Below are 15163 nucleotides of genomic sequence, written 5' to 3'. Positions count from 1 at the left end.
TGTCCATATTTCCCCTTGGATGTTTTTAATTTCTACCCTCCCCCTATAAAATCTACAAGAATATAGCCACTTCCAGTGAGTTCTGTGAATCCTTCTAGTGAATTATTGGATCTTGAGATGTCTTAGGAAGTCCTTGAACTTGCAGTGAGTATCAGAAGTGAGACTACCCTGTGTGGGCTGTGTTTCTTCAACCTCTACATTTGTATCACTCTCTTGTAGCAGCATTGAGCTTAGTAGAATGGAGACGTCATGAAGTACCTACTGTTAAGATTGTGAGCATAAACTGCACATGGATCCAGGAGACACTGGTTGAGCAGCACTGAGGGCCTGGGCCAAGAGTGAATGGGAGGAAGTGGCCGCTGGGTGACGCGGTGCTGTAACACCAGTGCAGGCTGCTGCTCCTGTCTCTTCTGGATGCTATTGCCTCTATTTTGGCAGGTCCTTGCTAACCAGTCTACTTTCCAAACTTGGAATCTAGTCTCCTGTGCGTGATCTGAGCCCTCTGTGTCCCTTTAATTAATACCCTACCCTGTTTAAGGTAATCATAATGCAGCGTTGATTTCTGGTGCCTGCAAACAAGGACACTAAAATGATTTCTTATATTACATTTCATGATTTTTAGAAATTTAAATTATGACATTTCCCTTTCATTTTAATCTTTGCATTTTATCACATATTTTAACGGAATCTCTGCTTACTGAGTCTCCAGGAGACATTGGGGCAATAGCCCAGTTGAGATTGGGTTTGTTGTTCTTAATTCTTTTGAACTGCACTGTCCTACAAATGCGTCAAGGCATTAATATATTTTTAATCCCATCACCTTTTGTTATACAGCATCTCTACCTTCTCCCCTAAGCCATGAGCCAGTATTATTCATCTCAAAAGGAGTGTCCTTACAGAAACAATAGTGATGCAACATTGCAAATTTTGGCATGTTAAAATGACAATATTCAATAGCTTGAGGCTATAGTTTCCAAGGCATGTTTAAATTGCTGTTTCCCATTAGTCATATGGAGCAGGAATGGTTCTTTCAAGTTAAGAAGACTTAGACCCTGGTCCGGAACAAAAGGACAGATTACTGCTGATTTACAACGAACATTTACTGGAATGAATTCTTCAACGTACAAGTAAGTATGCAGAACCACTGCAGACAGACAGCTGTGTGTCTCAACACTTGTGACAAACAGAACTCAGATGGAAATGCAGTTTTTCTTAAAGGAGAAAAAGGCATCAACATACATTCACCACTTGAATGGGAGAACAATACAAGCCTACAATATAGGTCTGAGCAAGAGAGTCAGCTTGCAAAAAATGATGAATGTTTTTTTTTTTTTTCCTGTGAAATACTTTCTGCAGTTGTCAGCATAGCTGCTTTGCTGCCTTGTAATCTTGCAGCGAGCACAACTTTTTGATCATGAACAAAAAACGGACAACATTATACTCAACTTAGTTTTAGTGGACTGAAATAGGTCCCTGCTATGGGGATTCTCATTGTGAACCACGCTGACTAAGGAGGCACAGACCTTTCGGGGACTTAACAGAGGTCTACTATATCAATAAAAGAAAAAGAAAAATATAGAATTGTATTGTTTCAGAACTCTTCAGGTGTATTCTTTTTAAATGTTTAAAAATTATTTTCCTTAGTGAAAGGAAAGGGGTGGGAAGGGAGATAGTGTGAGATATCTCCCATTTGGTGGTTTACTCCCCAACTGCATGCAGTAGTCAAAGGTAAGCCCGCCTAGGCTCAATAGGCTAATCCTCTGCTTGTGGCGCTGGTACACCAGGTTCTAGTCCCGGTCGGGGCGCCGGATTCTGTCCTGGTCGCTCCTCTTCCACCCCAGCTCTCTGCTGTGGCCCAGGAGTGCAGTGGAGGATGGCCCAAGTGCTTGGGCCCTGCACCTCCATGGGAGACCAGAAGAACCTGGCTCCTGGCTTCGGATCAGTGCAGTGCACCGGCCGCAGCAGCCATTGGGTGGTGAACCAACAGAAAAAGGAAGACCTTCCTCTCTGTCTCTCTCTCACTGTCCACTCTGCCTGTCAAAAAAATAAAAAAGAGAAGATAAGCCAAGCTGAAAGTAAGAGCTGGACACTCAGGTCTCACGTGAATGACAGGAGCTCAGCTATATAAGCCATTCCTGCTGTTTCCTGGGGTGGGCTCTAGCAGGAAATGGAAATTGGGAGAGGGTCCAGGACTCAAACCAGTCTGTTTAGACAGGGGATGTGGAGTCCCAAGCAGGGTCTTAAACACAATGAGAACGGGGCCATCAAAGAAGGAGGTACCTTTCTCTGAAGGGAGGAGAGAACTTCCACTTTGACTATGACCCTATCGGAATAAGATCAAAGTCAGCGAACTCTAAAGGCTTCCATAGCCCTGACAACTCATGACTAGAGCCTAGGGAGATTACTGACACCATGAACAGGAATGTCAAATTGTTAAGTCAGCAACAGGAGTCACTGTGTACTTATCCCATGTGGGATCTGTCCTTAATGTGTTGTCTAATGTGCAGTGATGCTATAACTAGTACTGAAACAGTATTTTTACACTTTGTGTTTCTGTGTGGGTACAAACTGATGAGATCTTTACTAATTATATACTGAATCGATCTTCTGTATATAAAGATAATTGGAAATGAAAAAAAAAACCTGGTGTTAAATTGGAAATGGCATAGAAAATTAATTAATTTTTTTAAAAAAATATTATGTAGGATCTCTGTCTTTAATGTGCTGTACACTGTTATTTAATGCTATAACTAGTACTCCAACAGTATTTTTTTCACTTTGTGTTGCTATATGGGAGCAAACTGTTGAAATCTTTACCTAATATATACTAAACTGATCTTCTGTATATAAAGAGAATTGAAAATGAATCTTGATGTGATTGGAAGGGGAGAGGGAGCGGGAAAGGGGAGGGTTGCGGGTGGGAGGGAAGTTATGGGAGGGGGGAAGCCATTGTAACCCATAAGCTGTACTTTGAAAATTTATATTCATTAAATAAAAGTTTAATAAATGAAAAAAAAAAGAAAAAACACCACCACCACCAACAACAACAACAACAACAAAAAACACAATGCCAAACACCTGCCCTAATATAACGTCTTAAAATATTTCAAAATACTCTTTCCCAACTCAAAAATATATAAGAAAGCTTAAGTTCTTAAGATAAAAGCTGTGGTAGATATTTGGCAGGACAGTTCTGATCCCATATAAAGTCCTGGATTTGAGCCTTGGCTTCTCCCCTGATTCCAACTTGCTGCAGTTGTGGATCCTGGGAGGCAGTAGGTTACCTTGTTACCCTTATGGGAGACCTGGATTGAGTTCTAGGCTCCTACCTTCAACCTGTACCACCCTACCTGGTTGAGGCATTTGGGGAGCAAACCAGCAGATGGAAGATCTTTTGTCTCTCTGCCTTTGAAATAAAATAAATAAGTAAATTAATAAATATAAAACTAATTTAAAAGTACTTTATTTCAAATATATAATAACATTAGACCTATCAACATAAAAACTGATATTATAAATGAATAATTAACTATGAAAGTCACTGGACAGGTTGAACAATTTAACAGTTGGCCTCAATTATAAGCAAATGAAGTAAAACATACAAATGAACATTCCACATTTTCTGCTTTTCAGATGAAGTAAGTTTAAGAAAAATGGTGATGCAAATGATAAAGTAAATAATTAATAAAACACGTGGATGCACTAGGAAGCAGTTTGGGGAAAAAAGCATGACAATATTCCACTGAGGGGGCTAGCACTGTGGTGTAAAGGGTAAAGCCACCACCTGAAGTGCCTGCATCCCATACGGGTGCCGGTTTGAGTCTCGGATACTCCACTTCTGATCCAGCTCTCTGCTGTGGGCTGGGAAAGCAATAGAATACGGCCCAAGTCCTTGGGCCCTGCACCTACACAGTTGACTGGAGAAGGCTCCTGGCTCCTGGCTTCGGATCTGCACAGCTCTGGCCATTGTGGCCAACTGCAGAGAGCCAGCGGATGGAAGACCTCTCTCTCTTTCTCTCTCTCTCTCTCTCTCTTTCTCTGTGTAACTCTGATTTTAAGTAAATACATAAATCATTTAAAAAAATTCCACTGAGGACATTTCAGAGCAATTTGACAAGGCATTTGATAAAGCATTTAAAGTACAAACTCTGCAAATTCACTTCTAGAATGAAATGAAACCAGTGTCCAGTGATTTAGGACTGGGATGTCTATTGCAGAATTACTCCTATATTCTAGCCTACAACAGTGCACTGATTAATTAATTATGATAACTCCATGCAATGTACCTTTAAGAATGAGGATGTGGGTATTTATTGCTGAGCGCAAAATATTTGATGGCATTTTATAAAATTGTGAAGATTGCTTAGGTAAAATTCTATAAAGTTGAGGCATAGCATGTACAGTAGTTTTGACTGGTGAGGTAATAAATATATTAGTGATTTTTAAAAAGGCTTATATTACCTAAATTCAAGATTATGGACATGGGTTACTTTAGCTATCTAACAAAAAATTTAGCAGACAGTATGTTTTAAAAAAAGATGGAGATAAATGGGAGAACAAATTTATTCGTAAAGATATTATTGCAATATCTTGCTGAATACTATGAATGTAATCAAATTATGGTTCTTAATATTAGGGGATTTAAGTAAGCTACTAATTTAGCTATAACATGGGAAACTTTTATGTTATAATGGGAAGCCCCAGCAGGAGTTTGGAGAGAGAAGGGAATGGTGAGGGCCGTTCTTCTGCCTTCCATAGCCTTGCCCATGCATAGCCTGACAGCTCATGCCCAAACACCCTCTTCCTCAGATAGACTCTCTCGGTTTTACTCACACTGGTTCCTCCTCTCAAGACTCCTTTGTTCTCATGCTCCTCTTGCTGCCAGGGTTTCATGGTTCGACTCTGCCCACACTTTTGGGACATGATCCTCATAAGCATCACTCTTCAAACTACCTATGTATTGCTTGCAATGATTAATCTTATGTGCTAGCTTGATTGCGATAAGATATGCAGAAAGCTGGTAAAACATAATTTCCATAAAGGTGTTTCCGGAAAAGATTGGCCTTTGAATCTCCAGACTAAGGCAGGAAGACTTTCCATCAGCTAATGGGGACTGTTTCCCTGGGAACTCCTGACTGATTCACTGCTGGGTCACTGGCAGATACTAAGCTGATGTTTTATTGTTTGGCCTATTGGGCTATTCAAAGACTAAATCCGTGAGACCTTGTCCTTTTGTCTGAGACACTCCAAAAATGAAGTCAATAATAGGTAAATCTATCCCCTCCATCATTTGGTATTCTTTTGAGGTAACACCTTAGGAAGCTGGTTTCTGTAGGAGGCATGGTTCTGTTTCCATCAGACTCTTAGTGTGGTTGATGTATCTTAGCCAAAGGATCTGAGAGTGAATCGCAGCAGAACACGCAGTCAACCAGCCCTAGCAGTGACAGATCCAAGGACTTGAAAGACATTTCTACTTCATTTAACTTATGCCATACATCTAAAAAAAAAGGCTGCAATTTTATAGATGACAAGTTGATCATGTGTTTCTTACTTTATGTTAACAATCTATTAAAAAATAATTCACCCTAGCTATTACTGTTCATTTGTTTCAAAGCTCTTATTACTTCTATTATATACACAGATACTTTATTTCCTGAGGGTATTCAAAATTCTTTTTGTACTTCTCATTAACAAATGAGCTTTTGGTAGCAGAGCATTTATTCTGTTCAGAACTGAATGTTTTCCAACGCAAACTTGACTGCTACCACTTGTTCTACTCGGTTGCAATGGATAGTGTTGATTTTGAGCAATTCCCTCTTTTTAAGGTTTGATGAATGATGCAGATTTAATCTTGATGTACTGACATTGTTTAGACATCTCAAATATTAACTACACAAAGTGAAGTCTAAGAAAAGCACAGGCAGGTAAGGCCATAAACAGACCCAAGCATGACAAAATATTGATCTTTCATTAGGACAGAAAAGAATTGCTAAAGTTACATGAAGGTCATGTGTCCTGTGTCAAGATGGCCAGTGCTAAACCCAAAGATGAAAAACAGAATGTCTTCACTTTGCAGTTTTTGCTAATAGATTATTTTAATACCTAAGTTACTTTTTCTCATGTGAAATTTTCCCTAAACTCCTGATTTCAAATAATGTCCTTTTCTCAACAGGCTCATTCTTGAATTTCAAGAAGTTATTGTAAGCTTTACAAAGCCATTCCATACTTCAGCTACTTTCTCTTTGGAATGGATGATATATCTCTCTCTTTCTTTCTTTGTCCATTTCCTACTCTGTCTCTCCTTCTAGCTTGCTTATTCACTGTTTACTCTATGCCTCTAAATAATATTAGAATAATATTAATGTTTGTACATTTCTTCATGCAGCACATACCCAAGAACTTAATTTCTTCCTAGACCATATCAACGTGTCATTTAAATTAAGGACATCTGATCTTTATCCTTTTTCTGGTCCCACACTTGATGGCACTTTCACAGGGTACTTTTTTGTATTTCAGAAGTATCTCATGGTTAAAATAAGCCTGGATCTTCACTGTCAGCATGTATCTTTGCAGCAACAGCAAAGGCATCTGATAACATCTGCTGCCATTTCAAATTTGCATTTTCCTACTTTCTCTTCTGATTTTACCTTCCTTACAGGTTAACATTTCTGTTATGAAAATGACCCCATTGAGTTTCCAAATCCCTGATGGAACACATCTTAATTTATAAATACTTATTTTTTGTTTTGTATCTCCATTCCTTTTGCTATGTTGTGTCTGTTTAGTTCAAACTGTGGAAAGTGAAATTAAAATTATAAGTATATACTGATCTAAAATTTAAAAAAAAATGATGCCCATAATTTTTCATAATACATGAAAATGTGTGTTATGGAAAAGTATGAATAGATTTTAAAATATTTATTTAGTTAGTTAGTTGAAAGGCAGTGTGGCAGAAAGAGGGACAGATGGGGGGAGGGGGAGAAAGAGAGAGAGAAAGAGAGAGAGAGAGAGAGAGAGAGAGATTGATCTTGCATTTACTGGTTCAGTTACCAAAAGGCTGCAACAGCCAAGGAGGTTTGGACCATGCCAAAGCCAGGAGCCAGGAGTTCCATCCAGGTGGCAATGGGAGCATTAACAGGAAGCTGGGTTAGAAGCTGATCAGCAGGGACTCAAACCAATGCTCTGATATAGGATATCAGTATGCCAACAATGGCATTGCACCACAATGCCAGCCCCCATTCCAAATAATTTTTGCACCAAAAATAAACTCATCTTTTAAATTCCATGTTTCCATTAAATATTTGATGTAAGGTCATTATGCACTTTAATATCACATTTAAAATATTTGTTTATTCATTTATTAATTTAATTTAAAGGCAGAGTGACAGAGAGGGGACACAGAGAGAAATATTATCCATCTGTTGGTTCACTTCCCAACTGACAACAACCAGAGATGAGCCAGGTCAAAGCCAGGAACTAGGAACTTCATCATGGTCTTCCACATAGCTGGCAAGGACTCAAGTACTTGAGCCAACATCTGATGTCTTGCCTCCTAGGACTTTAACAGGAAGTTGGATCAGAATTGAAAGTGGGACTCAATTCCAGGCATTCTAATATGGGATGTGGGTATCTCAAGTGATAGCTTAACCTGCTGTTATTAAGGCCCAACTCAACATGAGCATTTTTTAAGAAAAAAAATATTTCAAGACATCCCAAGAGAAGACACAAGGCTAATTTGTAAAAGAGAATTCTTTCCTGTTTTGGAACATTTTGCTAATTTTCAGGTTATGTAATGTGTGTTCCTCTATGTTGTAAGGAAGACAAATAGTATATGTTCTTGAGGAATTCCGGTCCTACTAAGATTTAGTATTCTAATTAAATATCTTAAATATTCTTCGTCAATATTTGGCAAGCTTGTCCTTTGATTCACATTACATGTTCTTGAATTTTCTAATATTGATCCCTGTTTAAACTATTTATTTACTTATATACACCTGCGTGTATATGAATAGAAAGTCAGAAGTCTCTTCCTCACCACCTCTTTGACATAGTATTTGAAGTCTTTATTAAGTCATCTAAATCTGTATTCTATTGATTTATTTAGATAATAAATAAAGGAATACTTACTGAGTACTGGAGATAATGTGAAATATTATGAAACAATAGTAGGTTATAAAGCTATGGATTCTGTAAAAGGATTACGTTATAAAAGTGCAAGTGACATATTTTCTATTCACTGTGTTCTAAAGTAGAAATCAGTCATTGCACAGTTCCTCTGCTGTGTTAGTTCCTGAGTTTCATCTGCTAATACATCAATAACAGAACATTTACATGGAATTATTAAAATCTGGAGCAGCACAATTGAAATATCCAATCTTGCCCCCTAAAACAGTGAGAGCCACATTAGTACTCATGAAACTTGTTCAATAAAAATAAAAGAACTGTCCCAAGTAGTGCTAGACTGGGGATTCATTTAGAAAATGTCCAGGGACACTCTTTGTATACTGCGTGGTAGGTTATCCCCTCAGGATATGAGTAGCTTTCACATTTTGTAGGATGGATGGATGATGTCAAGGGTTGTGTTCTCATGGCCCAATCAAAACTTCATTGCTAATGTATCAGTTTTATCTACCTCTAGGGATGTTCTCCCATCAAGGTGTTTTTACAAATATAGGTGTGAGGAGCATCAATGGTAATATAGATGCAAGCACTTATTTGATATTTTTGAGAAGATATAAGTCCTGAACAAAATTAAGCATTCATGTCTTATCCCTTCATCAAAATGGATTTAATGTATTATTAGTGGTTTAAGGGATTCAATTTTCTAGGAAATGGATATTTGGTTTCTACTTCTGCAAATATCCTAGCTTTTTTGTCCTTAGCAACCTCTTTATATTGAGATTGACTTCCATTCCAACATTCTATAGATATTTAGAGTTTTCAGTATTTCAAAATGGCCTCCTAAATTAGTATGACTATGTCATATGTGTTAGACAATATCACTGATTCTAATTGCCTCTAAGTTTCTTTAATGTTCATGTATTTTATCTACTTAAAAGGCAGAGTGACTTATGTCTATATTTATATCTATCTATCTATGTTATCCAGAGAGATGGATAGATGGATACATATAGATAGATCGATAGATAATGAAATTGATCTCTTTCTAGAGAAGGACAGGGGAGATTATTAGTTCTGCTGGTTGTCAGTCATACCGGGACAACCTGCAGCCATGAGCTGAGAATTCTACCCAGAGTTCCACAGAGGGTGGCAGGAGCCTAGGCATTTGAGCCGTCATCTGCAGTCTCTGAGGATGCACCAGCAGGAAGCTGAATCAAAGGCTTCAGGACTCAAATCAGTCCTGCAACCTGAGATGCAGGCTCCTAATGGCAGCTTAAACCACTGCACTGTAGCACCTACTCCTATCCAAGATAGATAAATCTTTAGATAGCTAGACGTCGTCATGTCATAATCGTTTCTGCTATCACATTTTGATGATGCTTGCTAATAGTGAGCACCATTGATTTGTTAAGTTCTGATCCTTATTTGTTCATGGCTGCTAACTCCTAATGAAAATATTCTAAGAAGAAGGAAATATATATGAAAAGTATATATCTTTAGCTATTTATTCTTATTTAAGAGAAAATTCTTTTTGGGATAATAATCATATACTTTAATATAAGCTACAAGGATGCACTAGTAACTGTTATTTTCCCTGTTGCATAAGGAAGTTTGCAGCTGTACAAGAACTTAGGCTACTGGAAACACCATTGCAAATAGACTTTCTATGAATCATATGAATTCCAACCAATTAAAGTATATACTCCTGGGGCTGGTGCTGTGACACAGTGTGTTAAGGCACGGCTTGAAGCACTGGCGTCACATATGGGTGCTGGTTTGATTCCCAGCTGTTCCATGTTCTGATCCAAATCCCTGCTAGTGTGTCTGCGAAGGCAGCAGAGGATGGTCTACGTGTTTGGGCCCCTGCCACTCTGGAAGAAGCTCCTGACCCCTGGCTTCAGTCTGGCCCAGCTCTAGCCATTACACTTATTTGAAGGAGTAAATCAGCAGATGGAAGATCTCTCTCTCTGTTTCTCCCTTTCTCTCTGGAACTCTGCTTTTTGAATAAAATAAATAAATCTTAAAAAAATATATACTCCTAAGTGTTTCTATAAGGTTTAATAATTAAAGGTACAAACTTTTAAACATTTATATATGGAAAATACTCCTTTATCACATTAATTTTCCAAGCATACTCTTTTTGACTCAAGGGAATGAAAATCCATAATTACTGGGCCTGGCATTGTGGGGCAGCAGGTTTAGCCACTGCTTGTGACACTGGTATCCTTTATCAGAATGCTCATTTGATTCCTGGCTGTTCTGCTTCCCATCCAGCTTCCTGCCAACTTTGCTGGTGAAACATCAGAAGATAACCTAAATACTTAGAGCCCTGTCACCCATGTGGAGTCCAGAATGGAGTTTCTGGCTCCTGGCTTGGCCTGGCTCTGCCCTGACTGTGTGGTCATTTAGGGGTGTGAACCAGTGGATGAAGATCTTTCTCTCTCTCTCTCTCCTTCTCTCTCCTGTTTTCTTCCTTCCACCTCTAACCTGTCTCTCATCTTTTCAAGTAAATAAATAATCTTTTTTTTTTTTAAGTCAAAACTATAGGACTGGTATTGTGGCCTAACATGTTAACTTCTGCTTGCAGCACTGGCATCCCATACTGGTGAGAGTTCATGTCTAAGCTGTTCCACTTCTAATCCAGGTCCCTGCAAGTGCACCTGGGAAAACAATAGAAGATGGCTCAAGGGGTTGTGTTCCTGCCACCCACTTGAGAGACCAAGAAGATGTTCCTAGCTCCTGACTTTGACCTGGTCCAGTCGGAGCCATTGCAGCCATTTGCAGAGTGAACCAGCGGAAGGGCGATACCTGTCTTTTCTCTCTTTGTCGCTCTGCATTTCAAATAAATAAATAAATAAATAAATAAATAAATAAATCTTTTAAAAAGCCATAATTGCTAAAATGGAAGATTTTGCTGGGATACTTATCTTGTTATTGGGTGTAACATTTTGCTTCACAATCAGTGCTTTTTTGATTTTGGCACTGTATCTTTTTTTAATTACTGAAAACATGTTAATTTGTTTACATTATAAACCTATTCACAGTTTTCTTTCTGTGTAAAGAATTTATCCCTAGCTACTCTATTACAAATATCCAGATGATGCAGGTGTACCTCAAAAAGTTCACAGAAAATATGCATTATTAATAAAACTATGCGTGATTTAAAAATTAATTTGAAATTAAATCAAATCGACCAATAAACATTTTGAAGTACTCTCACATCATCTGGAAAGGAAAAATTTTATTTTAAATGTAAAATATATTTCTAACTATCCCAAACTTTCTGTATATATGATATACAAATCATTAATGAAAACCTGATATATTATTATTATTATGAAAGGAAAAGTATTTTTAAAAATACAAAATTTCCAGCTTGTACTGATCAAATTATTTAATTTCTGCTTCATCAAATGCCAGGATTGACTGTATTTTTCCCCCTAAGGAATGCAAAATTGACCACTATTGCTTCTTTTGATAGATTGTTCTGCTCTTATTCACAGCCGTAAAGCTCCGTAAGGACGAAAACATCATTCTAATTAATTCAATAAATACATACTGATTGCCAGTTATGTGCCAAATGCTTTGCGAGGCATTGGATATGGACAAATGGAGGAGTTGCAGTCTGGCACGGAGTGACGTCTAGCAGAAGGCTTGCCCATGAGGTGAAGCTTAAGGTAAATCTTTAATGAGCACTGGGATGTACCAGGGTGGGGAACTTGAGAAGCAAAGCTTCCCGTGCAGACATGAACAGCATGTGTGTGCCTTGTGCATATTGACATCATTTGTGCTCATTTCAGTGAGGGTTTTAAAATAGTAGGTGTCTAACAGTTTGCTGAGTTGTCTTAGTGAATACTGCACTAACCTACTCTTGCTTGGCCCTGGGCCTGTGAGTTGAGTGAATTGTCACAGAAGTTTCAAAAGAGATTGATTTAAGAAGGATATAGGATAGATGGAGGGATTTTATAGCCCTGTTGTGCAAGTTAAGTTATTTCTAACTATGTACCAAAATTAATGTTAAGTAAAAGTAAATATATTTCTTCAATTGGCAAATAATTGATTAACATTATGTATGAAGAATTGCCATTTACAGGCACAATTTTAAGATGTATTTACTTATTTGTTTATTTGAAAGTCAGAGTTACACGGAGAGAAGGAGAAGCAGAGAGAGAGAGAAGTCTTCCATCCACTGGTTCACTCCCCAACTGGCTGAAACAGCCAGAGCTATGCCAATTCAAAGCCAGGGACCAGGAGCTTCTTCCAGGTTTCCCATACAGGTGCAGGGCTCAAGGATTTGGGCCATCTTCTACTGCTTTCCAAGGCTATAACAGAGTGCCAGATCAGAAGTGGAGCAGCTGAGACTCGAACCAGCACCTGTATGAAATGCTGGCACTGCAGGCGGCTGCTTTACCAGCTACACATTGGGGCTGGCCCCTACAGGCACAATTTTACTCTTCTCTCATAAAGATGGTTGGTTTTATGTGGGAAAGCATATGGATGGTCCTTACAGGAAGTTTTTGGTTGAAAAGCTGTAGTTCAAAGCAGACATGGGATGAAACTAGCAATCCAAAGAAAGCACATTATATTCAATGCTTAATAAAGTGCAAGGTGGTCAGGGCTTCCCATGGGCAGGCAGAGTACACAGAAGTAGGGAAAAAGAAAGATGAAGGGTATCAAGAGTGAGAAACCATCCAAGATGTTGGCAATCAACAAGGACCTAAAGGAAAGTTCACGCAAGAACATCCTTGTGCTGGAGAGGATAAGCAATCGTAGATGAGTTGAGCAGGCACAACCAGCTCAGCTATGCTCCATCACTAGCCAAATTCATTTTCCCCACTACTCACAAACTTTTAGGAAAAGTCTAACACATGGTGGCATCTGAAGAAGACACCGTCCACAGAAGGGAGACAGGGCTCTAGGGAAGAGAAGAGCTGCAGGAGTCAAGAGTTATGTTTTGGAGTTAGGAGACACAAAAGTAATTTTCTATATGGTGCAAAGAAAATAAAAAAATAAAATAGAGGCTGGTGCTGTGGCTCACTTGGCTAATCCTCTGCCTGTGGCACTATCACCCCGGGTTCTAGTCCCGGTTGGGGCACCGGATTCTGTCCCGGTTACTCCTCTTCCAGGCCAGCTCTCTGCTATGGCCCCGGGGGTGCAGTGGAGGATGGCCCAAGTGCTTGGGCTCTGCACCCGCATGGGAGACCAGGAGAAGCACCTGGCTCCTGGCTTCAGATTGGCTTGGCGCACCAGTGGGAAAGCACTGGCCATTGTGGCCACTTGGGGGTGAACTAACGGATAAAGGAAGACCTTTCTCTCTGTCTCTCTCTCTCTCACTGCCTAACTCTGCCTGTCAAATAAAATAAAATAAAATAAAATAGAGACAGGCACTGTGGTACTGTGGGTTAAGTCACAGCTTGGGATGCCCAGGTCCCACATCAGAGTACCTGGTTCGATTCCTAGCTAATCCAGATGTCTAGTCAGACTTTCTGAATGTGCACAGGATGTAGTATATTATGACTCAAATATCTGGGCTTCTACCACCCATGTGGGAAACCCATATGGAGTTCCTGAATCTTGGCATCAGCCTAGCCCAGCCCCAGCTGTTGTAGCCTTTGGAGGGAGTGAACCAGTGGATGGAAGATCTCTCTCTCTCTCTTTTCCCCCCACACCCCATCACTCTGCCTTTAAATAAACGCATCATCAGAAAAAACATGGCTGGCACCATGGCTCACTAGGCTTATCCTCCACCTGTGGTGCCAGTACCCCGGGTTCTAGTCCCGGTTGGGGCGCTGGATTCTGTCCCGGTTGCTCCTCTTCCAGTCCAGCTCTCTGCTCTGGCCCAGAAGGGCAGTGGAGGATGGGCCAGGTCCTTGGGCCCTGCACACACATGGGAGACCAGGAGGAAGCACCTGGCTCCTGGCTTTGGATTCGCACAGCGTGCCGGCTGTAGCGGCCATTTGGGGGGTGAACCAACGGAAAAAGGAAGACCTTTCTCTCTCTCTCTCTCTCTCTCTCTCTCTCTCTCTCTCACTGTCTAACTCTGCCTGTCAAAAAAAAAGAAAAAAGAAAAAGAAAAAACATTAGGAGGGCCAGCGCTGTGGCGTAGCAGGTGTGGCGCCAGCATCCCTATGGGTTCCAGTTCATGTCCCAGCTGCTCCACTTCCAATCCAGCTCTCTACCACGGCATGGGAAAGCAGTGGAAGATGGCCCAAGTATTTGGGCCCCTGCACCCATATGGGAGACCTGGAAGAAGCTCCTGGCTTCTGGCTTCAGATCAGCACAGCTCCAAGCATTGCGAGCATCTGGAGAGTGAACTAGTGGATGGAAGACCTCTCTCTCTGTCTCTACCTCTATGTGTAACTCTTTTAACTAAATAATAAATAAATCTTAAAAAATAAACATTAGATATTATCATAAATATAATGTCTAGGGCTATGTCCCTCAAAGCTTCATTTCTTGGAAACTTGGTCCCCAGTGTGGTGGTGTTGACGTGGTTGTCCCTCGAGAGATGGGGCCCAGGGGAAGGTAGGGCACTGGGGTGCTGTGTGTAGTTCTCACACTGGTTAGTTCTCACAATAGTGAAATGTAAAAGGAATAAGCCTGGCACCTGAAGCCCTCTGGCGTCCTGTTTTACTGTGAGATCTCTTCTGCAAGCTCTCGTGCAGTTTTGATGGCGTCTGTGCTACGAAATCCTCCCCAGAAGCCAACATTGTCAGGCTTCTTGTGCTTGGACTTTGTACCCTAAAAACTGTGAGTTGAATAACTCTTTTTTTTAAAATAAATCGCCCACCTCAAGTATTTTGTTACAGTAACAGAAAAGAAACTCAAGTGCCTTATCAAATAATAGTCACTACTATCTCATAAACTGTTATCCCTTAATTTATTTGCTCTACACTTCTTTGGTGAAATCATAACACAGTGGTAACAAGTCGTCTTCAGAAAAGTCTACATTGCATCTAGTTTTGTAGTAGTTTCATTTCGTCTCTTTAAGGGTAGAGTTCTTGACTGCCTCTCTCAATAGGAGTTCAAATTAATTCAACCC

Source organism: Lepus europaeus, chromosome 13 (assembly GCF_033115175.1).
Source record: "Lepus europaeus isolate LE1 chromosome 13, mLepTim1.pri, whole genome shotgun sequence".
Taxonomy (NCBI): Eukaryota; Metazoa; Chordata; class Mammalia; order Lagomorpha; family Leporidae; genus Lepus; species Lepus europaeus.
This window is presented reverse-complemented; position numbering follows the sequence as displayed.